This window comes from Gossypium hirsutum, chromosome D01, assembly GCF_007990345.1.
Source record: "Gossypium hirsutum isolate 1008001.06 chromosome D01, Gossypium_hirsutum_v2.1, whole genome shotgun sequence".
NCBI classification, from domain to species: domain Eukaryota; kingdom Viridiplantae; phylum Streptophyta; class Magnoliopsida; order Malvales; family Malvaceae; genus Gossypium; species Gossypium hirsutum.
Window position 1 is genome coordinate 59,480,130 of NC_053437.1, and position 11,440 is coordinate 59,491,569.

General features: G+C 33.3%; 1 long non-coding RNA gene across 1 annotated transcript; it reads left to right on the plus strand.

Moving 5' to 3' along the window:
* Positions 1 to 3,005: 3,005 nt before the first annotated feature.
* Positions 3,006 to 7,952, plus strand: LOC121213977 (uncharacterized). The gene is made up of 2 exons (XR_005909569.1): positions 3,006 to 3,174; positions 3,488 to 7,952. It is a non-coding gene; the product is annotated as an uncharacterized lncRNA (long non-coding RNA).
* The last annotated feature ends 3,488 nt before the right edge of the window (positions 7,953 to 11,440 follow it).

Genomic DNA, 11,440 nt, shown 5'->3' on the forward strand with positions numbered 1-11,440 from the left:
CATATTAGGATTGAGTTCCACATTGAAGATCTCCAATATTATGTGACTATGGCTACACAAGAAGAACTGAGTCCAGAGATGAAGAATTTTGCAACCTTTCTCAAATGGTTTTATCCACTTGAACAATGGCATGAGATGATTGGGCTAGAATATCTCAAAAATATGAAAGCCCAATGGATGGTAATTATCTTTTACAAGCTATAATACTTTGTCCAAAATGGTCCAGCAACACAACTTGGAGCATTTCCTAGTGCATGAATTCACAAAACCTATCACTCGGAGATAAGCACTAGCCAATGTCGCTACAGAAGCTTACAGAAATATCTCTGTCAGATAAACAGAATCATTCCTGAAGAAATATGGCCCTCAGAAGACATACTTGCCCCAGGGGATAAAGACGTACCACTAACACTTTATCAAGAATAGTTGAGACAAGCCTTACTGGAATTTCAAACCAATATCCCATACCCAAAAGAATGGTCTCAGGAATATCCGATATTGTAGCCAAGCAGTTCAAGACACATCAACATGGCGAGATATACAAGAAGACACATCAAGCTGGAAAGAGAAAAATCAGAAGATAATAATTAAAAAGCAGATTCCTTTTTTATCTGAAAGTAGAAGAGCTGAATATCACGTCCGACATAAGTACAGACTATGATATGATGGTAATAATTAAAAAGCAGATTCCTTTTTATCTGTTTTACCTTTATGTAAATTATTTTGCTGAGTCATGTCTTTTTGCTTTATCATTTCACTGTACTAAAAGAAAAAGCAGATTCCTTCTTATCTGCTCATCAGGTTTTCCCCTTCTATATAAGGGATTTAAAAGTTCAGTTGTAGAAGAAAAAGTTTCGGAAATAAAATTCCAGTGTGTTTTCTAAACTATGTCTTGCTAAACTTTCTCAAATCTCTTTCTGCCTGGAAATGGTATATCTGTGAAAGAAAATCTCTCGTGAGTTTAATAGTATGCTCTTTGCTTGCCATAACCATAGATCCTGCACATCAGAAATTAAACTTAGACTAAAGATATCATTAAAGTCCAGATGAGTTTGAAGAAGTAGTATAAATTAATGGAGATTAACAGCTAAAAGGCAGTGCCTGTTTAAAAGGCCAAAGAGGAGAGGCCGATGTTTTGGCATAGCATACCTACTTTTATGATCTATTAATTTCAGATATCCCGGCTTCTTACTCGCCTACGTCGCCTAAAATATATTCTTCTACTTAAACATATGATGTATATAAATATTAATAAAGATAGAGATAAATACTAAAATTATACATCAATTATGATTTAATATGCAATTGTATACATTAATTTTGATATTCAAATTTTGTAAATGTTTAACACAATTATTGATATAGCATCATCATTTTATGTTTATATATTGCACACATGAATAATTATATTTATCTAATATATAAATAAATTAATGTATTTATTTCTTTAAATATGTATAATTAAATCAAAATTAAATTTTTATGTATACATTTGAACCACAATTAAAGTTTCACATGCATAATTACACCAAATTAAAGTTTATGTATACAATTATATATTAAATCAAAGTTTATGTATAATTTTAAGATTTATCCTTAAAAATATTGTTATAAAGTTCGGATGAAGTGAAAGAATGTTAGAATATTTATTTATTAAATAAAAATGTTAACATATACGAGTGATCCTTAATTTTATAATACAAATTAAATAGTTTTATATATTTATAGTAATTACCATTAAGTAAAAATTTTGACTTGGTAAGTGTCATATTTTATTGAGATTAAATACAGTGAGAGGGAGAGTTTGATGGTAGCTACTAGACCTGATCATAGGTTGGGTCAACCGTTCAAAAAGTGAGAGAGTTTAGGTAAAAATATGGGTTCAAAAAATAGGTTTGGACAAAAATCATGTTTTTTAAATGGATCGAGTCTTGGGAAATTTTTTTTTATCCGAGCTTGGTCCAAATCACATGCCTATGCTTTATTTTAATTTTCAATTTGTTAAAAAAATATTTATTTTAATTTTTCAGTGTATTTGATGTATTATAATTTTTAAATTTATTTTTATATAAAAAATTTATTACGGTCGGGTCGGATCAAGCTCGAATTTAGCATTTTTAATATGAGTCAAGTTTAGACAAAATTTTAAGCCAAATTTTTGACTAAAACCTAAAAGGTGGATCTAAAATTATGTATCGACCCGACCCATGATCAAGTCTAGTAACTACCCTACCTTATATCTTTTACTCTCTCAGAATTTTTTCACCTATATAAATTTTCATAAGCCTTATTAGATACAATCCTTCAATCAGTTTCATCTATATGGTGGTTATGATTTATGGGTAGCTCTTTGAGGTTAAATTATTATTATTATTATTATTTTATTTATTTCTGATTGTTTAAAATAATTATTTTATTTTGGAATCTAGCTTATAAATTCCAGTTGTTAGACCCTTTTTCTTCCAAGCAACAGAGTGGCTCATATTTCTCACATTTTTAGATGGGAGTGTGAAGTTTACGAAACAAAATAAATCAAAATCTCCGCCAAAACATTCTTTGCTGGAGGCATAGGTAAGGTAGTCCAACATTGCCACCAAATTGGCATCCAAGCAGTCCTATCAATTGTACTTCCCTTGTTCCTTTTAATTATATAATTAACCCCCCATTAATTATGAACCACTATCACTAGGATTATCAACAGGAAAAACTCATTATAATAGAAAAGTATTATCACGAGAATTGTTATTCCATGAAGCATGAAATCATGCTATATATGGATAAATTGCCATCTAAGTGTAGTCTCCCAAAAATAAAACATTTTTCATATCATTTTCTTGTTGGAATTTGTGGCTTTCTTGATCATTTATTTAAATGTATTGACCAAAGTTATGTATTTTTAATGTTCAAAGTAAAATTAAAATACATATATTAAAATTTTGCAGGTCCATTAATCAAATTAAGTTTGGTTAACGTTAATCTTCCCAATTTAATTGTATCACATTAAAATGATTCATATAATTGTACATTTATATATAAGAGGAGGAAGAATAAGGCATGTATATTGACACTATAATGAGTTGTTTCTTATAAAAGTACTGTATATAAAGCCCTTGATCTGTTTCTCTACCCAGCCAAATTTGAGAGTTTTCCCAATACTTAAAATCAAACATCAAAGTGAGTAAGAAGATAAGAGATCATGCGTGAATCATAATATAAATCAAGTTTCTGTTGAAACAAATAGTTAGTTTGTTAGTTTCAATTAGTTAGGGTTAATTAGCATATGACTTTTTTTTTCTTTTTCTTGGGTGATGGTTTGACAACTATATATATTTTTGTAAATCATCTTGTAAGATATATGAATGAAAAATCAAATGAATTTTTTAAGTTTCTCAATTTTTTAACATGGTATCAGAGTAAGTTTTTTTCCTTCAAATTTCCTGATCAGATTTCTAAAATCGTGTTCCTTTTTTTCATTGAGTTCGATTAGGGTTTCAGGTATGAAGCATGGAAGGCATTGTTGATTTCAATCATCCATTGTTTTTGCACCCCTCGGATAAGCCAAGAGTGCATCTGGTCTCTCATTAGCTTGTGGGTTTGGAAAACTATAGTATATGGAGCAAATCGATGCGGATTGCCCTTCTTGCAAAAAAACAAGCTGGGATTCATTGATGAAACTGTCACAAAGACGATTATGAGTAGGCATTGCATCCATAATGGGAGAGATGCAATGAAATCGTGTTATCCTAGATACTCAACACCGTTAATCAGGAGCTTTCGGTTGGGATTGTGTTTGCTTCGAGCACGGCGTTGCCGTGGCAAGATTTGAAGGAACGCTTTGACAAAGTTAATGGGTTAAGGATTTTCTTCCTTCATCGATCGATTGTAACTCTTAACCAGGGTGAGTCTACTTTTTCTATTTACTTCACACGTCTCAAACTTTTGTGGAACGAGTATGGTGCTTTGGTCCTGTTTACATCAGGCAATTGTGAGGTTTCTCAATTGAATCATGTGCATATGGTTCAGCAGAGTTAGATTTTTCTTATGCAACCACTTCGGTAAATCAAGCATATTCGATAATAGTACAAGAGGAATCACATGTGTGCACTTGTCTAGAGTTCCTATTGTGGAGAATACTATAATGTTTTCAAATGCCTCTAGAAGTTCAGATCACTGCCGATACAATGGGGTTTGCGACTGCTGCAAAATTAAAGGCCATCGTCATGATAATTGCTACCAACTGATTAGTTTCCCCTCAGATTTTAAGTTTACAAAGAAGAAAATTCCACAGGCAGCTATGGCCATCAATTCAGAGGTAATTGATCACTCAACTTCTGACCTTGGTTCGTCGGCTGCTTCTACTGCCTTGTCTTTACCGACATTCATTGCTGACCAATACAACAAAATTTTGAGTCTCATCAACAAGGCTCCTTCGAAGGATTTCATTGTAAATCTTACAGGTACTGTTTCTGGATGTTTACCTGCTACTAATGGATCTCTTCGTTGGATTTAGGATACAAGGAAGACAGATCATATCGTATCTAACTTTAAGAGTTTGTTGTTTCTTGTTTCATGTGCTACACATTGTTATGCTCATCTACCAAATGGTAAAACATATACTATTGCCCATATAGGTTCTTATAGGTTGACCCCTGATCACCTCATTACCAATGTCTTACTTGTTCCGAATTTTTCTCACAATCACCTTTCAGTGTCTAAACTTTCCAAAGAACTTAATTATTCCATCGTGTTCTATCCTGACTTTTGTCTGCTGTAGGATCTCTCGAATAACATGATTAAGAGGATTGGTAGAGAGTCTAGAGGGCTATATTTTTTTGAGTCTGCTAAAGGAGTTTCTGGTTTGTTATATTCAGTTCAATGTAGTGTTTTTCCTTTTTCCAATGTTGTTTCTCATGATGATTTAATGTCTACTGATCAGCAATCTATTGTTTTGCACAATAATAATCATGTATGGAATACTCGTTTAGGGCATGCTTCTATTATAATAATGCAAAAGTTACTTGTTTTTAATTCTTGCAAACTTGATACTGATACTGTGCATAATTGTAGTATATGTCTTTTAGCCAAACAGAATAGATTACCTTTTCCTCTTATTCATTCAAGGTCTGACATACCTTTTGAACTCATTCATGTTGATATTTGGGGTCCTTATCGTGTTTCAACACATAATGGACATAGGCTCTTTCTCACTATTGTAGATGACTGTACACACATGGCTTAGATTTATCTCTTGAGGGTTAAGAGTGACACAATTTTGTTTCTTAGACATTTCTTCTCCTTTTTTAAAACCTAGTTTTCTCTCTTAGTTAAGAATATCCATAGTGATATTGGGACCGAATTTTTCAATATGGAATGTCTACTCTTTTTTCCTCTCTTGGTATAATGCATCAAAGTTCATGTGTTCATATACATCAACAAAATGGGGTGGCTGAACGTAAACATAGACACATCCTAGAAGTATCCCGAGCCATTCATTTTCAATCCAAAGTACCTCTTAAATTTTGGGGTGAGTGTGTTACCACTGCTTATTACCTCATCAATAGATTGCCATATTCTCTTTTACAAGGGAAGACTCCTTATGAGTGTCTCTATAAAAAAACCTCCTAGTCTAGCTCATCTTAAGATTTTTTTGATGTCTTTTTTATGCTACACAACCTAACTATTATGATAAGTTTTCCCCAAAAGTAGTTCCTTCTATGCTTATGGGATACTCTACTACACAGAAAGGTTATATCTTGTTCAATCTTGAAACACATCAATTTTTTGTTAACATGGATGTGATCTTTCATGAGCATTCTTTTCCTTTTCACCTTCCCTTAGCTAAATATTCTCCTTTTTTTCCTTCTTCAGTTCCCTTCTCTGATTCAGAATTTCTTGTTTTAAATCCACCACAGCCTATTGTTTCCACCCTACACTCACCACAGTTGTTTTCACTACAACCTACTGTTTCAAGCTCTACACCCTCAACAAGTTATCCAGTATAGTCATCTTCAGGTCCTCTTAGTTTAAAAACTCTAGTTCCTAAAAAGCCTTCTCATGTTTCAAAACCACCTCAGTAGTTGAATGATTTCATTTGTAGTAATCAATCTACCTCATTTCCTTTTCAGTATCCTATTTCAAATGCCATTTCTTATGTCCATTTACATTATCATACTCAACACTATATTTCCTTGACTTCTTCATTGATTGAGCCTACCACCTATAATGAAGCCATTAAATATCCTCATTGGATTCATGCCATGAATGAGGAAAGTTAAGCTCTTGAGTCCAATAATACTTGGTCTGTTGTCTCTCTTCCAACTGGAAAGGTCCCTATTGGTTGTAAATGGGTTTACAAGATTAAGTATAAAACATCGGGTGAACTTAAGAGATTCAAAGCTTGGCTGGTGGCTAAGGGTTACAATTAAAAAAAAGGGATAAATTATGTTGACACTTTCTCCCCTATTCCCAAAATGGTTACTGTGAGGCTTTTACTTGCGTTGGCATCTATTTTCAGTTGGCTGCTGTTTCAGTTAGCTGTTTACAATGCTTTCCTTCAAGGTGATTTGGTAGAAGAAGTCTACATGGATTTGCCTACTGGTTTTTGCAGCTAGGGGGAGGGTAAGGTATGTAGACTGCAAAAATCATTATGAGGCCTGAAGCAGGCATCAAGGCAATGGAATCTAAAACTGACAGAGACTCTTATAGCAGCTGGATATGAACAGAGCATGCATGATTATTCTTTATTTACCAAGAAAAAAGGAATGAGATAGTAATCATGCTCATTTATATGGATAATTTACTGATTACTAGGAGCAGTAAAAGTATGATTGAAGAGCTGAAGGAAATTCTGCATCAGAACTTTAGAAGGAAGGATTTTAGAGAGTTAAAAAATTTCTTTGGTCTTGAAATACTAAGGACGAAGGAAGGAATTTTAATCAACCAAAGGAAGTATACATTAGAATTGATTAAAGAAACTGGGGTAGGGGGAGCAAAGCCAGCTACAACTCCTATAGAACTGAATAATAAGTTGACCTCAATAGAATATGATGAGAATCTACAGCAAGAGAATGGTGAAATGAATGGTGATAAGTTGCCAGATGACAAGTTAGTTTTTCAAAGGCTTGTGGGAATACTTATTTACTTAACTCATGCCAGACCAGATATAACCTTCTCAGTTCATCATTTGAGCCAATTCATGCAATAACCCAAAAAGGCACACTTGGATACAACATTAAGAGTGGTGAGATACTTAAAGAAAAATCCAAGACAATGAATATTTCTTGATGCCTTGAGTGAGTCTGAGTTGGTTGCAAATTGTGACTCTGACTGGGCATCCTGCCCAATAACAAGAAAGTTTGTATTAGGTTTTTGTGTAAAACTTGGCAAGTCGCTGATTTCTTGGAAATCAAAGAAGCAATCCACTATAGCCAGGTCTTCAGTAGAAGTAGAGTACAAGAGTATAGGAGTAGGTCACAACAACAGAGGTAGTTTGGCTAGATGGTTTACTGACTGAGATTGGAATCAGGAGAAAGCAATCAATAAAGCTTTTCTGTGATAGTAAAGTTACTTTAAAGATAACAGCAAATCTGGTTTACCATGAATGAACTAAGCACATAGAAGTGGACTGCCATTTCATAAGAGAGGAGATTCAGAATGGTCTTATAAAGACTGAGCATGTATCCTCCATAGAGCAGTTGGCATACATATTTACAAAGATTTTGGGGGTACAACAACATGAGCATTTAGTATCCAAGTTGGGGGTTAAATATGTATTTCAACCACCACCTTGAAGGGGAGTGTTGAAACAAATAGTTAGTTTGTTAGTTTCAATTAGTTAGAGTTAGTTAGCAGATGATAGTTTTTTCATTTTTTAGGTGATGGTTTGACAACTTTATGTATTTTGTAAATCTTCTTGTAAGATATATGAATGAAAAATCAGATGAATTTTTCAAGTTTCTCGATTTTTTAACAGTTTCCATCTCAGGTGTTACTATATTTGGAATTGAATTCCTACATGACTTATAGTCAATTGTAGATAAGTAGACTTAAGATGTGTATGCATTATTTAATTCATAAAAATATATTATACAAATTTTATTGTAAACACTATAGTTGACAAAATTAGCCAAAAGATAGTTAATTTTCTAATATTCATAACTATAATATCTTATCTAATTAAGATGATAAAATACAAGATTTTCGTAAAATATAATCGAGTATAAAGTTATGCTTGAATGAGCTTATTATGTTATGCATTAATTGTAAATCAAGCCAATCAAATCGATTGACCTTTTGAAAACTTTGCCCAAAACATAGGCCTGATAGTTTGATATTATAATTCTATGTAAAGATAACATATTTGTTTGTTTAATGTAGAATTTAGAACAAATTAGACATATTAAAAATATATGATAATATTTTAAATTTATCATCTTAAAGGTTCATCAAATTAAGATAGTGGTTAATTTTATTAGTAAGGGTTGAGTGCAATGATTAAGCATAATGAATTTTCAATAGTAAATGTAAGTTGGAACTTTGAAAATTATATTGTTAAAAGAGAAAGTCACAAATCTAAACATAAATTATAAGAATAAAAAAAACTGATAAAGAAGGTAGTGGGTACTCTTATATGATTTAAATTCAATAATAATTCTATTAATAATAGCATACCAACAATAACATCAAATTTGAAAATTTTACATTTTTATATGCGATAGAGATAATTGATTTTAAGAAATCTAGAAGATCTCCATTTCGTTTCCATAAAATATGGTTTGATCACTTTGAGTTCAAATCCATACTTCACCATTTTTTGTTAGATTCAAATAGCTCTTTCCCATCAACCATTTCTGATTTTACTTCTTATTTATCGGGTTGGAATATGTCTACTTTTGGTAATGTCTTTTGATCCAAGAAACATCTTTTAGCTAGAATTTTGAGAATTGAATGATCCCTAGCTGATGATCCTAATGACTTCTTAATTAACCTATATAAATTTTTGTCTAGTGACCTTAATGTGACCTTGTAGTAGGAAGAACTTATTTGGGCTCTTAAATCTAGAGTTAATTGCATTATCAATGGAGAACGAAATATCAGGTTTTTCCACCTATCCACTTTAGCTTGCAAAAACTTCGATCGTATTGTTAGGCTTTTTGATAATAATGGTAGGTGGATTACTGAGCAAACAAGTATTGAGAATTTGGTTTAGAATCATTTTGATAAACTTTTTACCACCTTTGAGAAAGTAGTGTCCTTTGGTTTTTTAGCGCGATTTGCTTATTTGGCTTCATCTTTCCAATATAGAAATCCAATCTCTCCTTGCGTAGATTTCCCACGTGGGCATTACTAAGGCAATTTGGTCTTTTAAACCTCTAAAGGCTCTAGGTTTGGATGATCTACACCCGTTTTTCTACCACCGTTGTTGGCTCAATGTGAAATAGAGAGTAATTCGAACTGCATCTGAGGTTTTTGCTAAGGCTTCTATCCCTCCGTCGCTAAATGAAACTCTTATCTCCAAATTGAGAGAAGCTACTTCCATTTCTCAATTTCATTTGATAAGTCTATGCAACACGATTTATAAGATCATTACCAAAGTTCTAGTCATGAAACTTATACCTATACTGCGCAGAATTATCTCCCCGTTTTAAGGTAGCTTTGTTTCTTGTAGGCATTTTATGGATAATGCCATAATTGTCCAAGAACTCATGCATTATCTTAAGAAGATGAAAGGAAAAAAAAGGGTTATTGTTATTAAACTTGATTTGGAAAAAAACATACGATAATCTAGAGTGAAGCTTTCTTCGAAAAGTCCTATACTTCTTTGGGTTTTCAACTCTTTGGGTCAATCTTATCATGAGTTGTGTCTCTTCTACTTCCACCACAGTCCTGTTGAATGACTCTAAGCTTAATTCTTTTTACCTTGCTCGAGAAATTAGATAGGGAGACCCATTGCCCCCTACCTATTTGTCTTATGTATGAAATTCCTCAATCTCCATATCTATCTGGCGGTTTAGCATAATAAGTGGAAATTGGTTCGAGATTTGAGGAGAGGTTCTAACTTCTAGCACCTTTTATTTGTTGATGATATTATTCTCTTTAGTAAGATGGATACTCTGACTGTGGATTCTATTGGGCAAGTTTTGAAGATGTTTATGAGGGAATTTAGCCAATGTATTAACTTTAGCAAATCTAAGATCATTTTCCCCCAATTGTCATAAAAGTATCAAATCCTAAATTGTGGAAAAGATACTCAGGATATAGGAAGGTATTTGGGCTTTCTAACTATGAGCAGTCTCTCTTTTCAAAGGGATTTTAATTTCATTGTAGAAAAGATCTGTAGCAAATTGAAAGCTTGGAAGACCAATCTTCTCTCTCATGTTGGTAGATTAGTCCTCATTCAATCTATAATTGCTTTTATCCCAAGTTACTTTATGTAGATTAGGTCATTGCTTGCCAGTGTTCTTAATCAACTAGATAAACTTAATAAAGACTTTTTATGGGGTGGTAAGAAAAGGGGCAAGGAAACTCCACCGAATTAGTTGGTATGGTATATCACCTCCTAAAAATTAGGTATCTCTATCGTGAAATATAGGAACCAATCTCTCCATATGAAGTTGGGATGAAGTTAATCCATGAGATGGATAGTCTATGGGCCAAATTGCTTTTCTTCAAATATGCCCAAGATCTAAGAAACCCTTTAGTGGTTGTCAATGTTTCCTTAACATGGAGTTCCCTTCATAAGTTTAGTTCGCTTTTGGATTCTAGATTTAGATGGGTGATAAAGGATGGCCAATCTGTCAAGTTTTGGTTCGATAATTGGTCTGGCTTAGGGCCTTTGAAAGAGCCGCTATTAAGGTGTGAAGAGCTCTTGTCATTCAAACAAGTTTGTGATAGATGGGAGGCTCAAATGTCTCTTAGCATCTCCTTAAGGTTACCTTAGTTTTTGATTGATACATTCTTGAGTACACCCATCCCTAATATCCCTAATAAGTCAGACACTTTATGTTAGGGTTGTTCTAATGATGAAAATTTCTTCTAGCTAACGTATATGCCCTTGCGGCTGAATTCGATTCCAAGTCTCCTTGTTCTAATGCATCCCTTTGGAAAATCATATAGAAAGCCAAACTTCCCCAAAGCTCAATTTTTTCTTATGAAAGTGTGGGCATAATGCTATTACTACGTGAACATTGCTTATAGGAAAATATATCATCTTGAAGGACCTCTGCCCTTGGTGTTCCTCAACCCTTGAAGAGGTTTTCCATATCCTTCGCGATTGTGCTATCTCCTAGGGCCTCTAAGAATCCTTGGCTACTAGGGTTCAGTGTAGACCGCACCCTCTTTCGTTATGGATAGACTGTTTCATGAATAATTTGTCCTTATCGAATGGACAACCTCCCTTAGCCTCCATTGGTACGCGATTTTGATTTGGCATTTGAGAACT